Below are 25,278 nucleotides of genomic sequence, written 5' to 3'. Positions count from 1 at the left end.
AAGTAATAACAAATGTGAATTTCGGCAGCTACTTTGACGCCTTGCGCCATCACGCACTGCTTTCCTACTGCAAATGGGTGACCACCGTAATATGGTAGGAGGAAATACTTACTTCAGAGTTTACAAAATCTAATCCACTTCAGACCTGGGATGTGGGGAACCAGAACCTATCCTTGGAGCACCGGGCGCAAGGCAGAAAACATACCTAGTATGAGAAACGTTAAGCCTCCGAGGATTGTTGGGAGTCTCGAAAGACCAAGAGATGAATCGCAACATGAAGACGTAGGCAGCTAAAGCAAAGACTAAACCCACAGGACAATGTTCCTGCTCAAAGGTTGATCTTTGATGGCTCATGAGGCTGAAAAGAGATTCTCATTTAGGTTTCATTCTCATTCTTTGTCACAGATGTTTCTCCTAAAACTCTTTAGGAGACAAAAAGGAGACATGAGATACCACAGAGGTAAAAAGCATTCTGTATTTCTTGTTTGAATCGCTTTCAAGACGTTATATTTTTAACGTATTCTTGGATTTATGTCGTTACCCAAGGTGACTTACAAGATCTCAGAGACAATCAGTTACATTTCTTTGGTTTTCTCTCATTAAAGAAGTGGCTTTCTCATGGTCAAATGGTGTCAGCGGTGGGTTTTAAACCCACGACTTCAGGGTCTCGCCGACTATGCCACATAGCCTGCCTGTTCTTCTCGAATGACTCTGATTGAATTGGAACACAGCAATATAATTTCGAGCAACTAACAGTACTGGTCAGAACCAAGGACAATAATTTCAGAACCATAGTAAAGGGTTTTATTACCACCAAGAACTGTCCATACATTTCACCTGATATTACCGAGCACAAAATGCAAATACTTTCAATTGCAAAAAAAAACAAAAAACAATGTCAAGACGTTATTTGATAAATCTGAACTCGTTGTGTGGTGGTGCTGAGATCTCTGCTGAAACTCAAGAAGAGACACCTGCTAGAATCCCTTGGAATTTGTTTGTCCCTGAGACGCAGGAGACCAAAAGAAGCTGTCTCCATTTCATTTCTTTCCGATCACTTTGTTGTCTTGGAGAATCCAAAAAGATATTAAGGAGATTTCTTTTTTTGAATTCTTTATTCCCAGGGGAAGGTGAGAGATCCAAGAATCCAGGCAACACCACAATCAAAAGTTGAAGGTACCTTCGCTTCCATCGTTGGTTGCATATTGAATCCTCCATTGTTGCTCCCTATTGTCTAGTGAGGACTCTCTTTGTTCCATTGAAACATATAGGTGTTAACCTTAGTCCTGTCATCTCCTATGTCCTTCATGTTTGGCCTGGTGGCGAGAAATATATCATGGCAGCAGTGAAATGGCATTTGCGCACCCCTATTTTGCATAAAAATGCCCTTAACATTAGTGGGCACCCATGTGTCTCTCTGCAGGAATTAATGCACTGGGTGACCTAAGATGTCCAGACTAAACATTTGTACCCCCTGGCTAGGGCAGTCGCTAGCTTCAATACTTATTGGGGTCAACTCCCTAACGACTGGGGTGGGGGAGTTTTTTTGTCATTGGTCGGTAATCCCCTTTGGCGTTTTGGTCTTGTTTTAGACACATTGAGGTAGTCAGAATTTCGAATGGAGGGGGGAAGCTCGTTCCACCAGCTGTTTCAGTCTCCAGCAACCTGGCCCTGTTGACATCACTTCCAAGTCTGGACCTATAGAGGAAGGCCTTGCTGGCTCCCTCCCCCTGGATGTCACGTCCGGGCTCGAGCCTATGGCTGAAGACCTTTCCGATCCCGGCCCCTTTGATGTCACTTCCTGTCCTGACCTTTAAAAGCCTTCACCTTTTCTCTATTCCCTCAGCTCTGTTTTTGGACTCCATTTTGTGCACATCAGCCACACTTCATTAGGCCCTGGACCGGAAGTGATGTCTTCATTAGGCCCTGGACCGGACGTGGTGTCATTGAAGTCAGAACTGGAAGTGACGTCTTCATTAGGCCCTGGACCGGACGTGGAGTCGTTGAAGTCAGAACCGGAAGTGATGTCTCCATTAGGCCCTGGACCGGACGTGGTGTCATTGAAGTCAGAACTGGAAGTGACGTCTTCATTAGGCCCTGGACCGGTCGTGGCGTCTTCATTAGGCCCTGGACCGGACGTGGAGTCGTTGAGGCAGGAAGTGATGTCATCGGGGCCAGGCAGAATTTCCCGTAACTGGTCTGCAGAGAAGTGAAAGAAACAGTTTGTGCCCACTACCAACCCCTGGTCTGGCATGGAATTACTCTCATTCAGGCCCTTTAGCTCCCTCCCATGCGCACATGTGTGACAACATCTAAACTCTTCATGTTTTGTTCTTATCAGTTCGGATTCTCTCTTGTATCTCCATATTTCGAAATTCTTGCAAATGGGTGTAACGGGGGCATCCATTTAGGGTTTTGACCAGGGCAGCACACATGCTACAGCTGGACCTGACTATGCATGCGTGTGTGTGTGTGTGTTTGTGTTGTTATATATCTCCACAACGAGCCATAGCAAGGTTTAAGGCAGCCACCCGTATATTTGGTTTCCTGGCTGCAACTTGCAAGTAAATGATAGCACTGATGTGCACAAAATGGAGTCCAAAAACAGAGCTGAGGGAATAGAGAAAAGGTGAAGGCTTTTAAAGGTCAGGACAGGAAGTGACATCAAAGGGGCCGGGATCGGAAAGGTCTTCAGCCATAGGCTCGAGCCCGGATGTGACATCCAGGGGGAGGGAGCCAGCAAGGCCTTCCTCTATAGGTCCAGACTTGGAAGTGATGTCAACAGGGCCAGGTTGCTGGAGACTGAAACACTCTGCCACATCCCAGTCAGATTCGGAATTGCCCTCATTGAAGCCCTTTAGCTGCCTCCCATGCGCACGTGTGTGACAGTGTGTATAAATGATCAACACACCTACACATTGAATCCGTGGGGTCGTGTTGAATTTTGTCTGTCAGATGTTGCCTGTCCTTCATTCTTCCTCAGCCTCAACAAATTGTAACAATCTGTCATGTCGAGCTCGAGTGCCTGTGACAATTTACAAAACTGATGAAAACTTAACACCCTGCACTGGCCTCTCTGCAACAACCAAAGTGCGTCCTTAAAAACGACTCCGGAACAACTGGAGTGTTCGCATAGTTGTTCACAGTAAAAATATCACCACTGAAATCAGTAGCCTCTAATTTGATACAATAAATACAGTACTCCCTCCTCGTACATTCCATGCTGTCTGCATTTGAGAATTTGTAGCTATCTAAATAAAACTTACTGTGGTCAGTAAATGGCGCTTCATGCCCTCCTGCTTCAAATGCCGTCCAACAACACAAATAAAAAAATAAAAAATATTCTCAAAGTGTAGTCATTGTGTGTGTGTGTGCGGGCGCGTGCCCTCGCATACGTGTATGTAATTTACTTTTCGGAACTATTTATTGATTTTATATCTAAAGAACATATATTTATGGCAAGTATAGTCAATGCAAACATATGTTTCCAAAGTAAGATTTTAATATTATGTTTCCTAGGAAAAACAGTATTTAAGGGGTTTTTTTTTTCTTTTGGCAGTGGGCTTATTGTTGCCATCTGGTGGTGGGTGTTGAGGTAAAACACCCAGCTGATGATTCTGACACGTAAACTAATGAAGTGCGTTCTGCTTCATCTGCATGTTGCCATGTTTCCAGCACAGTTTTTAATTTATAAAAGCATAGACATATAAAGAACGGGACAGAAGTGTGGCCCTCAATGTTACCATGCGAAATGATGGAGAAGCATAACCTGATGATAAAGAAATATTCTTTCAAAACACTATTTAAAGAGAATGTGTTTAATATTATTATTATTGCATTCATGGGGCAGCACGGTGGCGCAGTAGGTAGCTCTGCAGCCTCGCAGTTAGGAGACCCAGGTTCACGTCTCAGGTCCTCCCTGCATGGAGTTTGCATGTTCTCCCCATGTGTGTGGGTTTCCTTCCACAGTCCAAAGACACGCAGGTTAGGTGTATTGGCGATTCAAAACTGTCCCTAGTGTGTGTGTCTGTGCCCTGCCCGGGGTTTGTTTCCTGCTTTGCTCCCTGGGATGGCTGGGACTGGCTCCTGGTGACCCTGTAGTTAGGATATGGCGGGTTGGATAATGGATGGATGGATAACATTCATATAACACCAGCAGAGTTTACATCTTTGTTTTTATTATTCCTCTAGACCAGCGGTGTTAAACTCCAGGCCTGGTGGGCTGCAGGTTTTCATTCTCACCCGTTTTCCTAATCGGTGACCGGTTTTCACTGCTAATTAACTTGTTTTCCCTTCATTTTAATAGCCCTGTTTTTATGGATTCAGTCCTCTGAATTGATTCCTTTCTTCATTAAATGGCATCCATCTATCCCACTATATCCTTACTACAGGGTCACAGGGGTCTGCTGGAGCCAATCCTCATTAATAATGGTAATTCTTTGCATTTATATAGCGCTTTTCTCACTACTCAAAGCGCTCAGCAATTGCCCAAGAGCCCAACAGAGTAGAGTCACTTTTGGCATTTTACGGGATTCGAACCGGCAACCTTCTGATTGCCCGTGTAGATCCCAAGCCTCAGAGCCACCATTCCGCCTATTAAATGACAGCCAACAGAAATGAGATGTAAAACGAGCTAACGGGTGACCAGCTAAACTGGGATTTCAAACTCCAACCAATTCCTTAATGAGTAGCCGATTCTTGCTGTTAATTAAACCCGTTATTTAATTCCACGACTTGTTGCTGCTCTCATTCTGCCACAGCAGACATTTTCCAAAACTGTTGATTTTTTTTGTTTTTTTGTTTTTTCTAAGAACGCCATCAAAATGTTTCAGTGACCTGAGAGATCAATCTTACCGGGACCGTCACCTTTCTTAATTTTCAGATATTGTGTGATGGGCACAGGGGAGCTGGTCATGTGGCGGCTTGTTTTGTGTCTCATTATCGTTTGGCTGCTAATTAAAGAAAAAGAAACAACTATGGGGCCCGAGTCAATTTAATTAAAACTAAGACAAACGTTAATTAGCAGCAAGAACTGGTCACTAGTGAAGAAGATGGTTAGATTTGAAAACCTGCAGCCACTGCGGCCCACCAGGACTGAAGTTTGATACCCATGCTCTAGACCAGGGGTCCTCAATCCCAGTCCTGGAGGGCCGCAGTGGCTACAGGTTTTCGTTCCAGCCAGTGTCCCCAATTAGAACTGAACTCTTGCTGATAATGAAACTTGCTATTTAACTCTAGGCCTTGTTAGCGCTTTCATTCGTCAAAGACAAATTTTAGTTACATTGTTGATCCGAGGTCCTCAATTACAGTTCTGGAGGTCCGCAGTGGCTGCAGATTTTCACTTCAACCATTTTCTTAATTTGAACAGATTTATTTACTACTAAAGTAATGCAGTTCTTGGGAATTTAGTTGTCTGGCCTGTTACGATTCAGAACCCTTAATTGCCTATTTTAGTTTGTAGCCGCTGCATTTAAGTTTTAATTGTTGCCTGTTTAATTAAGCAGACATTACTTAATAATGAAATGCAGATAACCAATAAACCAGCAGCTCTCCAGATAAAGGGCTTCCTTTTAAACCTGTGCTTGTGAACCATGAAGTGTCTGTGTTAAAAATAAATAAAGAAAGAAATGAGAGGGGAATTGGAAGGATTGTTAAGTTTAAATCTGTTCTGGTCCACAAAACACATGGATAATATCCTCAGAGAAGAAAATTCTACAGTGCAATTAACATTTCCCTTCTATGAATGAACACACTAACAACCCAAATCGAGGCTTTGGAAAACATCTTGTATCACTCCTGTCCCAAAGGTATCACATCCTAGTGAGCTGAATGACTTCCGGCCTGTTGCTCTGACGTCACATCTGATGAAGACCATGGAGCGGCTGCTGCTTCACCACCTGAGGCCACAGGTCCGTCACGCCCTCGACCCTCTGCAGTTCGCATACCAGGAGAAGGTGGGAGCGGAGGATGCCATCATCTATATGCTTCATCGATCCCTCTCCCACTTGAACAGAGGCAGTGATGATGTAAGAATTATGCTTCTGGACTTCTCTAGCGCCTTCAACACCATCCAACCTCTGCTCCTTAGGGATAAGCTGACTGAGATGGGAGTAGATTCACACCTTGTGGCATGGATTGTGGACTATCTTACAGACAGACCTCAATATGTGCGTCTTGGGAACTGCAGGTCTGACATCGTGTGCAGCAATACAGGGGCGCCACAGGGGACTGTACTTTCTCCGGTCCTGTTCAATCTATATACATCAGACTTCCAATATGACTCGGAGTCCTGCCACGTGCAAAAGTTCGCTGATGACACTGCTATTGTGGGCTGCATCAGGAGTGGGCAGGAGGAGGAGTACAGAAAGTTAATCAAAGACTTTGTTAAATGGTGCGACTCAAACCACTTACACCTTAACACCAGCAAGACCAAGGAGCTGGTGGTGGATTTTAGGAGGCCCAGGCCCCTCATGGACCCTGTGATCATCAGAGGTGACTGTGTGCAGAGGGTGCAGACCTTTAAATATCTGGGAGTGCAGCTGGATGACAAATTGGACTGGACTGCCAATACTGATGGTCTGTGCAAGAAAGCTCAGAGCAGACTATACTTTCTGAGAAGGTTGGCATCCTTCAACATCTGCAGTAAGATGCTGCAGATGTTCTACCGGACGGTTGTGGCGAGTGCCCTCTTCTACGCGGTGGTGTGCTGGGGTGGCAGCATAAAGATGAAAGACACCTCACGCCTGGACAAACTTGTTAAGAAGGCAGGCTCCATTGTAGGATTAAAGTTGGACAGTTTAACATCTGTGGCAGAGCGACGGGCACTAAGTAAACTCCTGTCAATCATGAAGAATCCACTGCATCCACTGAACAGTGTCATCTCCAGGCAGAGGAGTAGCTTCAGTGACAGACTTTTGTCACCGTCCTGCTCCACTGACAGACTGAGGAGATCGTTCCTCCCCCACACTATGCGACTCTTCAATTCCACCCGGGGGAGTAAATGCGAACATTCATTTTATTTAAATTTTTTTATTTTCATTTTTATTACTATTTAATTTAATATTGTTTCTTTGTATCAGTATACTGCTGCTGGATTATGTGAATTTCCCCTTGGGATTAATAAAGTATCTATCTATCTATCTATCTATCTATCTATCTATCTATCTATCTATCTATCTATCTATCTATCTATCTATCTATCAAATAGTTAAATACCAAGTTTCATTATCAGCAAGGACTGTCTTCTAATTAGGAAACTAGTTGGAAGGAAAAGCTGCAGCCACTGTGGCCCTCCAGGACCGTGATTGAGGACCCCTGCTCTTGACCAGGGGTTGCGAACTCCAGGCCTGGTGGGCTGCAGTGGCTGCAGGTTTTCATTCTAACCCTTTTCCTAATTAGTGACCAGTTTTCACTGCTAATTCACTTTTCCCCCCCATCACTTTAAATAGCCCTGTTAGAGTTCAGCCCTCTGAATTGATTCCTTTCTTCATTAAATGACAGCCAAGCAGAAGTGAGATGTGAAACGAGCCGACAGATAACCAGCAAAACTGGGGCTTCAAACTCCAACCAATTTCACTCCAATCACTTTCTCAATGAGAAGCCAATTCTCGCTGTTAATTAAACCCATGATTTAATTCCATGGCTCGTTGCTGCTCTCATTCTGCCACAGCACACATTTTCCAAAACCGTTGCTTTTCTGTTCTTTCTAAGAGCACCAATGTCACAATGTTTTGGTGACCTGAGAGATCAGCCTTACCGGGACCATCACCTCTCTTTAATTTCAGATAGTGTGATGGGCACAGGGGAGCTGGTCACGTGGTGGCTTGTTTTGCGTCTCATTATTGTTTGGCTGCGAATTAAAGAAAAAGAAACAACTATGGGGCCCCGAGTCAAGTTAATTAAAAGAAGTCATCAGCAGCAAAAACTGGTCACGAATTAAGAAGATGGTAAGAATGAAAACCTGCAGCCACTGCGGCACTCGAGGGCCTGGAGTTTGCCACCCTTCCTCTAGACCAGTGATTCCCAACCAGTGGTTTGCGAAAAAAATATTGTAATGGCGGAACTTTAAATCCCAAATGTAAAAAATCTAACAAAATTTGAAATGTAGGCAAATATATTAACAGTACTATTAATAATACAATAATAAAAATGGTCCAACAAATCAATTAAACGTCAAATTCATGAACATTACCTCAGTCACTTACGCATTGCGATGGAAGATTCAGTGAAATTGTCGAGTCGCAACAGGTAACAATCTTTAACGCGATGAGACGCTACGCCACTGGCGATGTGTGTACATTCTCGTATGATCCAGAAACTTCCAAATCAGCGAACCGAGAACCCCGAATGAACGAGAATAACATCACGATCAGACAACGGAGAGTCGAGTCGAATTGAATCGTACGAGGCGCTTCAGAACCACGAGTGATTTTAATAAGATAAATTGGACAGTGCACAGCGTGTGTAAATAAATTATGATAAAGGCTTTTTACTTAGAAATATGTGTACATCAAATGTGAAAGTCAATAATTATTACTCCGGAATTTTATTATAGATCGACGGTTAAAAACGGGTAATTTTATCAAGTCTGACCAAAAGCTGGATGGCCAATCAATTGCTTCTTCTTCTACTTCAGTCCCCGATTTGGTACCAACACAGGGTGACGATACCGAAAGTTGTAATGAGCTACCGTCTCTCCAGACTGAAAGCAAGGAAAAAATAGGCGAACATAGTAAGACAAAAACGAGGAAGAAATGAAAATATGACAGCAACGATTTACAAATGGGTTTTTATTTTACCGGGGATGAGTCAGAACCTTTGTGTAATTTGTAATGAAATCCTGGCCAATAGCAGTTTAAAACCATCACTTCTTCGTAGACACATTGAAACAAAACATCCAACGTACAAGGATAAACCTATCGTAATGACTACACAGGGGGTTCGCCAATCCAGTTTTTAGAAGGGGTTTACAAGGAGAAAAAGGCTGAGAATGGGCAACGTCCACCCCAGAAAGCTGCAGTGGCTGCAGGTTTTTCTTCCAGCCCTGTTGCTGAATTAGAAACCAGTCCTTACAAATACCAGATCCGATATAAGGTTTCTTCCATAAGGTTTGGTACTAAGACACATTTTCTTTTGACTTAAATACACTCCACAAATCAAACACTTCAGACGCGGTGATTAAAGTGCACGTTGCAGACTTTCATTCAAGGGGATTTGCATTCATTTCTTTTCATAGTCTCCCCATTTCTGGACACCATAATGTTTGGGACACAGCATTTGCAGGTCTATTATTTAGTTCTTTGTCGAGTATCCCCTCATATTCAATGACTGCTCGGAGTCGGCCATTAATAGACGTCAGCAGGTGCTGAGGGTCTTCTCTGGTGATGTTCTGCCAGGCCTCTCATGCAGCCATCTTCAGCTCCTGCTTGTTTCAGGGGGCTTGTCCCCTTAAGTTTTCTCTTCATGCTCAATTTGATTGAAATCAGGTAACTAGCTTGGCCATTGAAGAATTCTCCATTTCTTAGCTCTGATAAACTCCTGTGTGGCATCAGCAGTCTGTTTGGCTCGTTATCTTGTTGGAGGATGAAGTGCCGTCCAGTGAGTATGTAGGCCTTTACTCAACTTGAGTAGATCAGATGTTTCTAAAAACCTCAGAATTCATTGTGCCATCAGCTGTATCATCATCATTGTGCCAAGACCTGTGGCAGCCATACAAGCAGAAGCCATAACTTCTCCAGCACCGCCATGTTTAACAGATGAGGTGGTCTGCTTTGGATCTCGGACAGTTCCTGGTCATCTCCACATTTTGCTCTCGCCATCACTCTGATGAGGTTCATCTTTGTCTTGTCTGTCCACAAGACCTTTTTCCCAGAATTCTGCAGGCTCTTTGAAGTCCTTTTTCTCAAGCTGTTATCTGGCCATCCTGTTTTTGTGGTTTGTCTTTGAATTGAAATAAAAATAGCAGGTAATAATAGTACTTTGTTGGCATTAAGTATGAACATAGAGACTCATAATTCGTTGTGTTGAGGCCGTCAGCAGCTCGATCATCAATGTAGAGAAGTGTGCCAATCAGGACCTGTGCCAGCCATACATGCCCAAGCCATAACATCCCAGCACCTTCATGTTTAACAGATGATGTGGTCTGCTTTGGATCTCGGGCAGTTCCTGGTCGTCTCCACACTCTGATGAGGTACATCTTTGTCACATCTGTCCATAAGAACTTTTCCCAGAATTCTGTAGGCTCTTTGAAGTCCTTTTTCTCAAACTGTAATCTGGCCATCCTGTTTTTGTGGTCTGCATCTTATAGTGTGTCCTCTGTGTTTCTGTTCATGAAGTCTTCTGCTGATAGTCGTCTTTGACACGTCCACATCGGCCCCCTGAAGACTGTGTCTGGTCTGTCGGACAGGCATTGGGGGCTTTTACTTGACCACAGTGAGGATTCTTCTGTCCTCAGCAGTTGGGGGTCTTCCTTGGCCTACCAGTCCCTTTGTGATTACTGAGCCCACCAGTGTGTTCTTTCTCCTTCATGACAGTCCAGACAGTTGATTTTGGACCTCCTAAGATTTTTCGGTGTATCTAACGGTTTGATTCTTAATAATTCACAATCCTAATGGCTTCTTTGAATTTCATTGGCACAGCTCTTATCTTCAAGTTAAACATTGGGCAGTGACAGACTCCAAAGTGTAGAAGTAGGACAAGGTAGCAATGAACCCCACCTGAGGAATCACAAACACCTGGGACACCAATTGTCCTAAATATTATGATGCCCTGCTCATGGGTGCATGGCCAGTACTTCTGCCACACTGAGGAGTGTCGCTGGAAGCTAATCGAGAGGCACCTGGAGCACGTCGGTGTGAGGATAAAAGGGGCCGCCTCCCTCCATTCGATGGCTGGAGTTGGGTGGAAGAGGATAAAGTCTTGGTGGAGAGGAGTGGAGGCAGCCTGAAGAAGGAAGAGGCATTTGGTAGAGGCCTGGACTTTTGGGGAGTTTTGGTGTTGTGTGGCACCTGTAAATATTAGAAAAATGTATAATAAACGTGTGTGGGTTGAACCATCGCTCTCCGCCTGTCTGTATCCAGGCCATCTTCCACACTTCTCATTAAGAAGTTGGGTTGGAACAAACACTTTCAGCCACTGTGGCCCAACTGGATCGACGTTGTTCCCTTCTGCTCCAGGCCAGGGGTCTCCAGTTCCAGCTCTGGGGCGCTATTGTGGCTGCAGGTTTTCATTCTAACCTTTTTCTTAATAAGTGGTCAGTTTTTGCTGGTAATTAACTCCATTTCCATTCCTTTTAATTAACTAGTTTTTTTTTATTTTTAAAGATTAAGTCCTCTGTATTGCTTCATTTTTTTCCTTAAAAGCCAATAGATGACCGGCTAAGTCAGCTCCTTAAACTGCAACCAAGTTCCCTCCGACCAGCTCCTGAATTAGAAGCCAATTCTTGCTATTAATTGAACTTGTTATTTAATTCCATGGCTCGTTGGTGCTCTCATTCTGCTACAGCAGATATTTCCAAAATGGTTGATCTTCTTTTTACTATGAGCACCGTCCAAATGTTTTGCGGACCCAAGGAGACCAACAACACTGAGAACTTCACCTTTCCTTATTTTGCTGTGTGATGGACGCAGGTTAGCTGGTCGTGCCTTAGCTCATTTTGTATCTTATTATTTTTTTGCATCCAATTAAGAAAAATAGAAACAATTAGGGGGCCTGAGCCATAAGTCACATTCCATTTAACTTTGGAAGTCAGATGTCGGAGGTAGGAATGATGTCACCCCTGAGAGATGCCCGCATTCCAGTGAAACATATGGACGTGTCCAGGAAAGCCGTTGTTTTACTTGCTCCATCAGAATAAACAGTGGTTGATAACAACGCATTACGTGGTATTTTGAAAATCAGAACAACAGTATTGTTGTTCAGCCTCCAGTTAATCCAAAATGCTGCTGCAAGAATTAGATAGATAGATAGATAGATAGATAGATAGATAGATAGATAGATAGATAGATAGATAGATAGATAGATAGATAGATAGATAGATAGATAGATAGATAGATAGATAGATAGATAGATAGATAGATAGATAGATAGATAGATAGATAGATAGATAGATACTTTATTAATCCCAAAGGGAAATTCCCATACTCCAGCAGCAGCATACTGATAAAAACAATATTAAATTAAAGAGTGATAACAATGCAGGTACAATAGACAATAACTTTGAATAATGTTAACGTTTACCCCCGGGTGAAATTGAAGAGTCGCATAGTGTGGGGTCTTCTCAGTCTGTCAGTGGAGCAGGACGGTGACAGCAGTCTGTGGCTGAAGCTACTCCTCTGTCTGGAGATGATCCTGTTCAGTGGATGCAGTGGATTCTCCATGACTGACAGGTGCCTGCTCAGCGCCCGTTGCTCTGCCACGGATGTCAAACTGCCCAGCTCCATGACTACAATAGAACCGGCCTTCCTCACCAGTTTGTCCAGGCGTGAGGTGTCCCTCTTCTTTATGCTGCCTCCCCAGCACACCACCGCGTAGAAGAGGACACTCGCCACAATTGTCTGATAGAACATCTGCAGCATCTTATTACAGATGTTGAAGGACGCCAGCCTTCTAAGGAAGTATAGTCGGCTCTGTCCTCTCTTGCACAGAGCATCAGTATTGGCAGTCCAGTCCAGTTTATCATCCAGCTGCACTCCCAGGTATTTATAGGTCTGCACCCTCTGCACACAGAATTATTACAAGAACAAGAAAATACGAACACATAACTCCAGTTCTTAAATCCTTACACTGTCTCCTGGTTAAGTTTAGGGCAATTTCAAAATCCTTCTTTTAACATATAAAGCCTCAAATGACCGAGGTCCGGCCTACTTGTCTGAACTTTTCATGACTTACAAACCCGAGCGCGCATTAAGATGTCAAGATGCCGATCTACTTAGGATTCCAAGAATTAATAAAATAACAGTGGCAGGTCAAACTTTTAGTTACAGGACCCCTAAACTGTGGAGTGGTCTGCTTGCTACTATAAGAGATGCCCCTTCGGTCTCAGCAGAAAACTCACTACTTGAGTTTAGCACACCCTGACTAGAGCTGCTGATTAACTGTACAGACTGCATCTCTGTTGTTAGCCATTAGCACTAAAACATAAGTAACATGATAGTTAGAATTTGTTACTAACCCTCACCTGTTCCGTTTCTCTTCTCAGTACTCAAATATGGCACTTGGTGCCCACGGCCCACCTGCCAAGTTGTTTTGCCTGCCTGAGGTAAAGTCATCAATGATGGAGGATTGCAGGAATCATGGGTAGAGGGGTCCTTTCATCAGATTGGCTGACCTAGCGCTGTCTCAGCTGTGGAATGGCCAATAGGGGGAAGCAGCTTGATGGTTGAGGTCTCCAGGACTCTAAAAAAACCTAGTCATATTATGGAATATCATCTACTGTTAAATTCTGCTCCATACTTGTAATTTTTTTCATTTTTATACTGTATTATACTGTATTGAGGATTTGTTCTGTTCTGTGTATTGTATTGTATTGACCCCCCTTCTTTTTGACGCCCACTGACCTGGAAAGGTCTTAATTTGAACTGCCTTTCCCAAGGTGTCTTCTATTTTTTCCTTACAAGGGCTTTTTTGGGAGTTTTTCCTTGTCTTCTTAGAGAGTCGAGGCTGGGGGGCTGGCAAGAGGCAGGGCCTGGTAAAGCACATTACAGCACTTCTTGTGTGATTTTGGGCTATATAAAAATAAATTGTATTGTATTGTATTGTAATGTATTGTATTGTATTGTATTGTATTGTATTGTATGCGATGTATAACAGATTTAACGAGACCCAAACACACAGAAGTGCTAACAAACAGAAAAACATTGCAGCTTTCACCAAAGTTCACGGTGTACATCACCATTTTGGATTGCCCTCATGATCCGAAGTTGCACAAACCCGGACTTGACAGACCACCCCAAGTTTCCGAGTTGGAAATCCGACCTAAGGGAGTGTCCCAGTTGAAAATTCCAACTTCCCACTTCAAATGGAGTGTGGCATTAAACAGCAGGTCAATTAAAAAGAATGTAAAAGGAGTTAATTAGCAGCAAAAACCGGTCACTAATTAACAAAAGGGTTTCAATGAAAACTTGCAACCACAGTAGTGCCCCAGGATGGGAGTTGGAGACCCCTGCTCTAGACACGTTTTGCCAATTCTCTTCAACCCTAACCCTAAGGAGTTAACCTTCTATTTTTTTTCCAGGCGGTAGGAAATATATACAGTATTGTCTTTTTTAAGCTCATGACATCATTGCATCCTACACTGTATAAACTCAGAGACAGTAGTTATGTTTTGGTAAAAGACAAGCATGTCATTATTTTTATCCTTTCGAAGCTGGAGAGCTCATGTAACGCAGAACCCAGTTTGCTTATATTATTTCTTTTTTCATTTTTTTGTTTTTGTAATCGACGTTAATTCTGTTGCCTTTGTTGTGGCCAAAGAAGCCACACCACACACAAGTACTGTACATTCGCATGGTCTGAAGTTGAGCTTATTCATTTTTAATTTATATTGCTTTGTGATGCAAGCTCTTAAAATATCATGTGAAGTTTGGGGTCCAGAACTTGAAAAAGATGCCGGTCAAACGTCAAAGGAAAACACTAAAATATCACTTGTTGTTGAGATAAATAGGGTGGCACAGTGGAGCAGTGGGTAGCGTTACTGCCTCACAGTAAAGAGACCCGGGGTCCACCCTGCATGGAGTTTGCATGTTCTCCCAGTGTCTGCGTGGGTTTCCTCCCACAGTCCAAAGATATGCAGGTTAGGTGCATTGGCGATTCTAAATTGTCTCTAGTGTGTGCCCTGCCCGGGGTTTGTTTCCTGCCTTGCACCCTGTGTTGGCTGGGATTGGCTCCAGCAGACCCCCATGACCCTGTAGTTAGGATATAGCGGGTTGGATAATGGATGGATGGGTAGAGATAAACAGAAGAAACCTTCTGTAAGTCTCCTTATTTTGGCCCACCGCTTAGTCAATGGGACAGCACCTATTCTGGACGAGTGACAGATGGTGGTCTTCTAGCTCTGTGTTATGTTATGTGTGTTGTAGTTTACCTCATATTTTGACACCCATTGAACCCCCCAACCTACCAGAAACAGGGTCTCTTTCTCTCTCTCTCTGTGAATTGCATTTCTCAAGATTTCTCCCATTTTGTTTCTTTCTGCAAGGTTTTTTTTTTTGAACGCACGCTAAGGAGTTGCAGTCGGATCATCTGCTGGTTTGTTGCTGCTGGCGAGCTGCATTTTCTGCTTGTTGTGCTTTGCTGTCCTTTTTCCACTTCACGTCTCTGCCGCTCGCGTTGTGAAAGGGGGAGATTGGGGGTGGTGGCGCTGAACACACGCTAAGGAGAAGTGGTCGGATCATCTGCTGGCTTCCTGCTGCTGGCAAACTGCATGTTCTGCTTGTCATTGTTTTAAGAGCTGGGAGCACATGATGTCTGTCTGTCAAAAGCATTCCAACAACTGCTTGGTTAGATGTCCGTGAACTTGTTTTAAATGTTGTCTCACTACCTTGTCTCACGTGATGTTAAAGTGTCTCTCATGGGATGCCAAATTGTTTTCGTGTGACATTAAAAGGTGCTCTCGTGGGACGTCAAATTGTCTTTGCGTGACATTAAAGTGTCTCTCATGTGTATGCCAAATTGTGTTCACGTGACATTAAAGTGTCTCTCGCGGGATACCAAATTGTCTTCACGTGACATTAACTCTTTTAGGGCTAATTTTTTTTTTTTTTCTTATCTCCCAGGGCTGAATATTTTTCCAAAAACTAACATTTTTTAAAAAAGAACACAAAGCAATTGTTTAACATATCAAATCAACAAAAAATATTTACTTTTGACAAATATTACTGTCTTGCATGTTGTATGAGCCTGCATACTCTATGATTTCACATACATATCACATACATTTTACACAGCAAAGTCCTGCAAAGTCTGATCTCGGTCCAAGCAGCCAATTTCAGTCATTGCCACATTGCACTGCTTACAATACGTGATGCCTACTTGGTGCCTACTTTTCAATTGTCTGTTGCTCCACTTTCTCACATATATTGTTAGTGTGTGCTGTAGAGAGACAAGTCACCCTTTTGCCATTGTGCCATTCCACTGCCACCAAGTTTTCTGCCCGCATGAAAACCGTATTGTCACCTCTTTTCATCTTCTGAAACTTTATGAACTTTATGCATGGCATTATAGCCCGGCTCACCCCATGGGATTTGCTTCTGTTTATTACAGAAGTGAATAAAACTTTGCAGCAGCAGCACGTACCTATCACCATGCTGCATAACCTGTCCAAAGCCACCAGGGGACAAAGCACGTTTGGACCAATGCTCCCTGAAGTTATATCACCAGTTCTGTCCCATCTCTATTTGTAATACCACAGCACGCTTCATCTCGTCTTTTGTTGTGTGTTTACACTTTGAAAAATGAGAATGCGATGCAAACGCAGCCCGCGATTGAAAAAATTTCTCTGCCTACCTGTTTATCTCGTCTGACGGTAGCTGAAAAGCAGCATCAGGAGAGAGCAGCCTGAAGTACAGCAGCTGGTGATCTGTCGTGTCCAACAGCGAGCCATGCCGTCTTGTGAAGTCCGGTAGCCAGATCGGCTCTCAACGGATCAATGTCTGTGTATTTATCCCCACGAACCTTGCTGTAGATGCATCGGCTGCGCGAAGCGCTCAGCTGGCAGCAGATCTGCTGGCGCGGCATCGGCTGGTGTTTGATCAGCTGATTCCGGCTTCTCACTCTCTTGCTCAATCTCCTGATCACTGTCAATAAAATCCGATTCTGAAAAATCAGAGCCCGACTCCGCGATAATGCGCAAAACATTGTCATTGTCTGCCGAGTGTTTTCTTTTCTGCACTCGCTTCACTCCATTGTCACATGTCGATACCATCTTGCCATTGTTTACATTTCGCAACTCACGCACACGCTAGGATTAGTTGCCGAGTCAACGAGTCTATCATTCTTCCAAGCACAGAGGGAATGCCTGTGACGTGACAGTGAGATTTGTCGCCATTAACAGCTGATTATCGCCCTCTATCCCTGGATGTCGACTTTAGTCGACATTCGCCCTCAACCCCTCCTGTCGACAAAAGTCGACATCCGCCCTAAAAGAGTTAAAGTGTCTCTCGCCGGACATCTAATTGTCTTTGCGTGACATTAAAGTGTCTTTCGCGGGACGTCAAATTGTCTTTGCGTGACATTAAAGTGTCTTTCGCCGGACATCTAATTGTCTTCGCGTGACATTAAATTGTCTTTAGTGGGACGTCAACTTGTCTTCGCGTGACATTAAAGTGTCTCTCATTGGACGTCAAATTGTCTTCACGTGACATTAAAGTGTCTCTCGCGGGATGTCAAATTGTGTTCACGTGACATTAAAGTGTCTCTCGCGAGATGTCAAATTGTCTTTGCGTGACATTAAAGTGTCTCTCGCCGGATATCTAACTGTCTTTGCGTGACATTAAAGTGTCTTTTGCGGGACGTCAAATTGTCTTCCAAGAAGATCACGTCTCATCTCCTTAGTTTCTCTCCCAGGATTTTTTTTTATAATAGAGAGATATGATAGTTACTGAAATGTCAGAGAATAGTTTGGATAACTTGGTTCCTGGGCCTGCAAAGCCTACTGATGCTAACGTCAGAAATTTGTTTTGGGAGTTTCTTCTTATCCTCTTAGAGAATCAAGGCCGGGGTTCTGTCAAAAAAGAGGGCCTGTTAGCGCCCATTGAAGCATTCCTTGTCTGATTTTGGGCTACAAACGAAAAATATTGGGTAACACTTTATAATAACTGCACACTATGAAGCATTAGTTAAGCATGACTAAATACTAGGAGTCCGAAAGTAAGCTGAGGTTCAGGTTGGAGAATGTCAAGAGAAAACTTGACAATAAACAGGCGCATGATGGTGCATGAAGAAAACAAAAACAGGCGATTGCTACCGAATTTTCCTCACTGGGGGATCAAACATAAAAGGGCTAAGTAAACACAGTTAGGCTTTAGGAGAGCTTTGTCTTACAGTGGCTCAAGTCCAAACTGTGACACCTCCTTCCAGGGGTGCCAGTTTTACAACATCTCGATCAGAAAGGTCTGAGCTTCTCAGGTTCTGGGAGTCTTCTCTGCACTGTTGAGGGGAAAAAGAGATGATAATGTTAGTGATGATGTCCCTCCTCATACCAGGGTGGTATCACATACCTCAGTAGGGCCCAGAAGGCGATGCGTGCATGACACTACGTATATGGAGACACTGGTGACGGGCTATTCCCCTTCACATTCACTGAAGTGTCTGGCGATGCCACCTCTCCGTGGTATCAGATCTCAATCCAGACTCTTGTCATTTGTAGCTCCTAGTTGGTGGAACGAGCTGCCCATCTCCATCTGAACTGCTGACCCCCTTAATGTATTTAAGAAGCGATTGAAAGCCCTACTGTCCTGTGAATATCCATCACATTGTTAAAGACTGTGTTTTTGCTTTCTTTTAGTTTGAAATACTTGCATCATGTGCTCAGTAAAATATGGCGAAATCTCTGGAGAGCTGTTTTGGGTAATAAAACTCTGTACTATATTTACAAAAGTGTAGTCCTGGCTTCAGAATAATACTCTGAGCTTCTCTAAATTATAATGCTGTGCATTCTAGAAGAAAGGGCAGGCTGTGTGGCACAGCAGGTGAGACTTTGGACTTGAAACCCTGAGGCTGTGGGATTAAATCCCACCGCTGACACCATGCGACCACGAGAAAGTCTCTTCATCTGCCTGCTCTCCAATTAGAAATACAAAAAAAAAAATGTCACTAGTTGTATCTCAAATGTTAGAAGACACCTTGGAGAAAGGCTTCAGTCCAATGGTAAGTATGGAGTGTTAAAAGAGATGGAAACAAGACTAGAAAGAGATCTCACGAAATAATAATGCACGCTTTTCAAAGCACATTCTCAATTTTGACTCCTTTTACCTCAGTGGTTTCTCATGACACCTTTTTGTCATGAAGCCTCCTATTTAAGGAATATTAGGAGGAACATCTGTGACAATGTTGATTCTTAAATGAAACAAACAGTAAATAAGAATCTCTTTAAATTCTCGTGAGCCATCAAAGATCAACCTTTGAGCAGTAAAATCTTCCTATGGAAGGATCAGAGTATGACACCCCTGCCCTAGACCGATATTAATTGATTATGTTGACCTCCTGTGTAGGTCGCTTTGGATAAAGGCATCTGCTGAGTAAATAAATGAATGAAACTGAGATGGCTAACCAGTCGGTGTGAGGGTTTCTCTAAATTAATAGAACTTTGAGATCAAAACCTTTTCATGGCTCATTTTGTGGGACCTTTGCAGCCTCTTTTTTTTCTAGTAAATTACAGAGAACTGCTACTTCGAGGTTCAGAGTTCATGAAGAACCCGAGCTGGCAGGGCTTAACAGTACAAGCAAATTATGGTAAACGCAGATCGACGTTATGTGAGGGATAACAAGTAGCAGGAGTGTCCTGCCATATGTACAAACTTGGAATGAATTATTCAACTATGTAGTGCCTTCGGTTAAACCCACCAACAAATGGAGCCTTGGTGATGAAAAAGAAATAAATAAAAATGAGCCTGTGTCCATATTATTAGAGACGTATGAACCTGTACACGTGGGCAAGACTTAGGCCTCCTTGCAAACATGGCCTGTATCCGCAGCCTGGCACAGCCAGGCGATTTCTAGTATTCATTTTTTTTTTATTCTAAAATGAACACTTATGCTGTCCTGTACACACTCTAAGGGGCTGAGATTGCTTAGCCCTTCAACATCTTCCTGTAGTATGGATGTTCTTCCATGTTTGTGTGTTTCTTTTGGTAACACTTTAGTTTAGGCACCGCAAAAATGCATCTAAGACTCATTTACTTTTATATAATAAGACCTAGACAAACACTTCTTTGGATCTTCAGAACACTTGCAAAGCATTAGTGTACTGTTTATTCATCTCTTCAATGCCACCAACTAGTAAAAATGTCACTTTGGAGTGGTCCGAGGTGGCTTAACTTAGACACATTTCTCTTCATTTACATATTTAGTGTAAGACCTTTTCATTTTACCAGCAGGTCAATACCCAGCTCTTCACAGTGCCACACATGTGCAAGTAGGAGGCAGCTAAAGGGTCTGAATAATTGTAATAAAACATCCGACCAGGGGGCAGCGGAGTGCACTGACTGTCTTTCTCAGTTTCCGACAGACTTTTCCCGGGAAATCCTGCATGGTGCCGGCGCCTCAGAAGACGTCACTTCCAAAGCCAGCCCCTTTGCTGATGTCACTTCTGGTTCTGGCCATTTTGGTTGACATTATTTCCTCTATGGGCCTTTAAAGCCTCCATCTTGGGCTATTGTAACCAGTTCTGTTGTGGACTCTGTTCTATGCACATCGTGCTTCAAAACATAAACTTTTGCAGCTGGGAAAAACAATATACGGGTGGCTGCCCTAAATCTTTATGATGTCTTTTGTGTATTCTTATCACAACCGAAATGGATAAGCCATCTACTGATGTTTTATAAAGCTTTTCTTAAGGTCTTGTTACAGAAGAGTACATGGGTAAGAGATGCATTTTGTGTTAACTAAACTAAAGTGCTACCTTTTTATTTTCTGGGGTCTCAAATTTTCTGCTACATTTCAAAGATGTTTTATTGTTAAACATAAAGATGTGAGGAACAGGCTCATTTCTAATTTTAAAATTCTGCAGTAGGAATCAATATGATGGGCTTGGTGCCCACTCTAGGGTTTGGTACTTGTGGCCAACACTCCCAGCACTCTGGCCTCCATGATTTGGAACTGCATCTAGTGGGCTTTGTCTGCAAGCAAATCTATACTGAGTAAAGTGAGTTAAACATGTGAGATAGATAGATAGATAGATAGATAGATAGATAGATAGATAGATAGATAGATAGATAGATAGATAGATAGATAGATAGATAGATAGATAGATAGATAGATAGATAGCGTAGTTGGCAGGATTGGTTAGTTAGATAGATAGATAGATAGATAGATAGATAGATAGATAGATAGATAGATAGATAGATAGATAGATAGATAGATAGATAGATAGATAGATAGATAGATAGATAGATAGATAGATAGATAGATAGATAGATAGATAGATAGATAGATAGATAGATAGATAGATTTTTTTAAAGGAGGAAATTTGGCTTATTACAGAAGCTCACTAAAAAACAAGATTTACTACAAAGAAAGAAGGAAAGAAAACATACTATTAGCACTACTGATGATGTTATTATTATTATTATTATTATTATTATTATTATTATTATTATTATTATTATTATTATCATGATTAGGATTATGAGTTATGCTACCCTGCTAAGATGGGTTTAAATCAAAGTAAACAGCATAGACCTCAGCCTGTTCAATGTTAATTATTGTAGTGCACCATCTTTTGGAATATATTTTGTAATGCACATAGTAATACAATGCATTGCATTTTTTCATTCCAGTATGTGATGCATCACAAACATTAGCACTGCTTTTACAAATCCCCTACCAAATGCCATTTAACAGGGACATAGCACCCAAATGGGCACACGGATTCACAGACATATACACACAGAGACTCGTCCTTTTATTAAAGTGTATTATTATTATTATCATTATTATTATTATTGTTGTTGTTATTATTGTTGTTGTTGTTGTTGTTGTTATTACATAGTGGCCAGATTTCCCAGTGAAAGACCCTCAAAGCCTGCCTTTTTCAGCCAGACCATCTGGACAAGGATGTGCTTATGCCCGTGGCCTGCCATGATGTAGGTGGCCTTGAGCCTTTCAAGAAGGTTTCTGAACCATTAAATCAGAAGGCTGACACTTTATGTGATCTCCATGGTGCTGCTCCAAGAGGTCAATGAATATAACTCAATTATGAGGTAATCGTTTGTAATTCCTGGTGAGTGGGCCAGGTACTGTATTTTGGAAAAGCTGGACGTGTAGTACGCTTGTCAAACATTCCTGCTTTTATTATACGTCATTTGCCCCGAGTTTCCCAGGCACCTAGGAGTTTAAAAGGCTCAACTGTTCTGAGCCTATGGTTGAAGTCATTCTTAATGTCTTCCTTCTCGAGGTAGTAAAGTATGACTCTCCCTGCTGCCATGACATCATTTGCAGGTGTACTGGGCAAATGTACTCGTAAAGCCACCAAATCTCCATGTAATTGCTGTAAGAGCTCATTAGTGATGCTTAAAGGAGGACAGACACTATAAAAGTAACGACATGCTGAATGGGCCCAGATCTTCAGGGTAAAGATCAGTCAGGTGTGGGGCCCCAGGCGATGCTGAGAATGTCACGTAAATAACAGAGAAGAATCTAAAAAAAAAGGGCATCTGTCCGACAAAGCACACAGAAATAGAAGAATGTGTTCAATAGAAAATTGAGAAAGATGTCCTGCAGGCTCTGTTTAGATGGTATAAATTGCAACTTCTGAAACAGAAATGAATATCCTGTAGTATAATGGTGTTTGTGGTGAACTTATTTTAATTTAATGGTTGTATACTACATGTCTGATGTCAGGGTGGTGCAAAATGAGGGACCTGTGGAACTGGCAAGTTCTCCCCGTGCCCATGTTACTTTTATAATTAAAAAAAGAGGGGCCGGTAACCCACGTGCCAGACATGTGCACATATTTTGACTTTAAGCTGGTGGCTGTGTATTTGTGTGCTGTGATGGAGTGGTGTGCCGTCTACAGCTGCAAGGGTGTACCACCTTTATTTTATATGCCCTTAGAACTGAATTACAACCAGCAAAACATACTTTTATGGAAGATGGCTAACAAGGTGGGCTGGAGAGCACAAGACGGCATATTCAGTCCCCAAGTCTGACTCACTGAGTGACTCCGAGTGAGTCACCTAATCTGCCTGAGCTCTAATTCTACAAAAATGTAATTGTAAGGTACTTGTAAAGCACATCAGGACGTTACGCAAAAGAAAAATGTTTATCATGTAAGTAGTGGGACGGATAGAAGTTGGCCAGAGGTTGTGCTGCCTGCTCTGTCAGGTACGGTCTGATCTTGCAGATGTTGTACAGAATGAATCCTCAAGATTGAGAGACTGTCGCCGCATGGTCAGTGCAGGACAGCTGGTCATCGGTCACCATCCCAAGGTGGTGTACAGATTGGCTGGGAATTAGCGATAATGAGCCAAGGTGTGTCCATGGACTGAGGAGGTTAACCTGTTTCATGAATTCAAACCCATCAGGACAGCCCGTTAATCGCGGTGTTTTAATGTGTCGTCTCCAATGGTGTTGGTGCACTCAAGCATATCTGGTCTGTTCTTGAAATGAGGAATTTTTAATCTTCTCAGGTTGGTCTGTCATGCCAATATGTTTAAGGTGATTGTCTCCTGTACTACAGGACTGGTAATCGTATCTACTTAATGTGCATTCAAGCACTTTCGGTGTGTCCATGGGCTGAGGAGGTTAACCTGTTTCATCTGATATTTATTGATCATCGTTCTTTTATGTTTCTCATGAATTCAAGCCCGTCAGGATAGTTCGTTAATCAAGATGTTTAAGTGTGTTGTCTCCTATGGTGTTGGTGCACTCAAGCACTTCAGGTCTGTTCTTGAAATGAGGAATTTTTTAATTTCTCATGCATTTAATCTTCTCAGGTTGGTTTGTCACCCTGTAGTTAGGATATAGTGGGTTGGATAATGGATGGATGGATGGATGGATGGATGGATGAGTCCAAGCCCATCAGGACAGCCCGTTAATCGCGATGTTTTAATGTGTCATCTCCAATGGTGTTGGTGCACTCAAGCACTTCAGGTCTGTTCTTGAAATGAGGAATTTTTAAATTTCTCATGCATTTAATCTTCTCAGGTTGGTTTGTCAGCCAATATGTTTAAGGTGATTGTCTCCAATACTACAGGACTGGTAACCGTATCTATTTAATGTGCATTCAAGCACTTTCGGTGTGTCCATGGACTGAGGAGATTAACCTGTTTCATTACATATTTCTCAATCATCGTTCTTTTTTGTTTCTCATGAATTCAAGCCTGCAGTGGGCTGGCGCCCTGCCCGGGGTTTGTTTCCTGCCTGGCACCCTGTGTTGGCTTGGATTGGCTCCAGCAGACCCCCATGACCCTGTAGTTAGGATTAGTGGGTTGGATAATGGATGGATGGATGGATGGATGAATTCAAGCCCATCAGGACAGCCCGTTAATCGCGGTGTTTTAATGTGTCATCTCCAATAGTGTTGGTGCACTCAAGCACTTCAGGTCTGTTCTTGAAATGAGGAATTTTTAAATTTCTCATGCATTTAATCTTCTCAGGTTGGTCTGTCAGCCAATATGTTTAAGGTGATTGTCTCCTGTACTACAGGACTGGTAATCGTGTTTGCTTAACATTCATTCGACTTATTCAGGTGTGTCCATGGACTGAGGAGGTTAGCCTGTTTCATCATATATTTCTCGATCATCATTCATTTATGTTTCTCATGAATGTAAGCCCATCATGACAGCCCGTTAAACGAGGTGTTTTAATGTGTTATCTCCTATGGTGATATCAAGAATATCTGGTCTGCTCTTGAAATGAGGAATATTTAAATTTCTCATGCATTTAATCTTCTCAGGTTGTACTGTCAGGCAATATGTTTAAGGTGATTGTCTCCAATACTACAGGACTGGTAATCGTATCTACTTAATGTGCATTCAAGCACTTTCGGTGTGTCCATGGACTGAGGAGGTTAGCCTGTTTCATCATCTATCTCTCGATCATCATTCTTTTATGTTTCTCTTGAATTTAAGCCCATGAGGAGGTCAGCCTATTTTCCCTCTACAGTTCTCAATTACCTTCAGGCACTTTATGTTTGTTCGCTAACTGTAGGGTTAAATCCATTTTCTCCTACCATTCTAGCTCATGACTCTTTTACACGTAATAGAAATTCAAGCACCTTAGATTTGTCTATTAGTCGTGGTGTTCGCCTGTCGTCTCCTATACTGCAGGATTGTTAATCCTTTCCATTTAACATGAACTGAAGCCCTTTCGGGTTTGTCCATTGATTGAGGAGTTGTGCCTCTTTTCTCCTACATTTGCCAGGCATTGTCTTTTTTAAGTTGTACGTGCACTCGAGGGTCTTTAAACCTGTTTTGCCCGTCAGTTCCAGATCATCAGTCTTTTTGTGTTTAATATGAATTGTTTGCCTGATTAGTCTAATCGGATGAATTGATCATAGGTGGATTCCAAAACAAGATGTTAGAAACATCTCAATGAGGATCAATAGTATGGGACGCCCCT

Source organism: Polypterus senegalus, chromosome 16 (genome assembly GCF_016835505.1).
Source record: "Polypterus senegalus isolate Bchr_013 chromosome 16, ASM1683550v1, whole genome shotgun sequence".
NCBI classification, from domain to species: Eukaryota; Metazoa; Chordata; class Cladistia; order Polypteriformes; family Polypteridae; genus Polypterus; species Polypterus senegalus.
Note: the sequence above shows the minus strand (reverse complement) of the source record.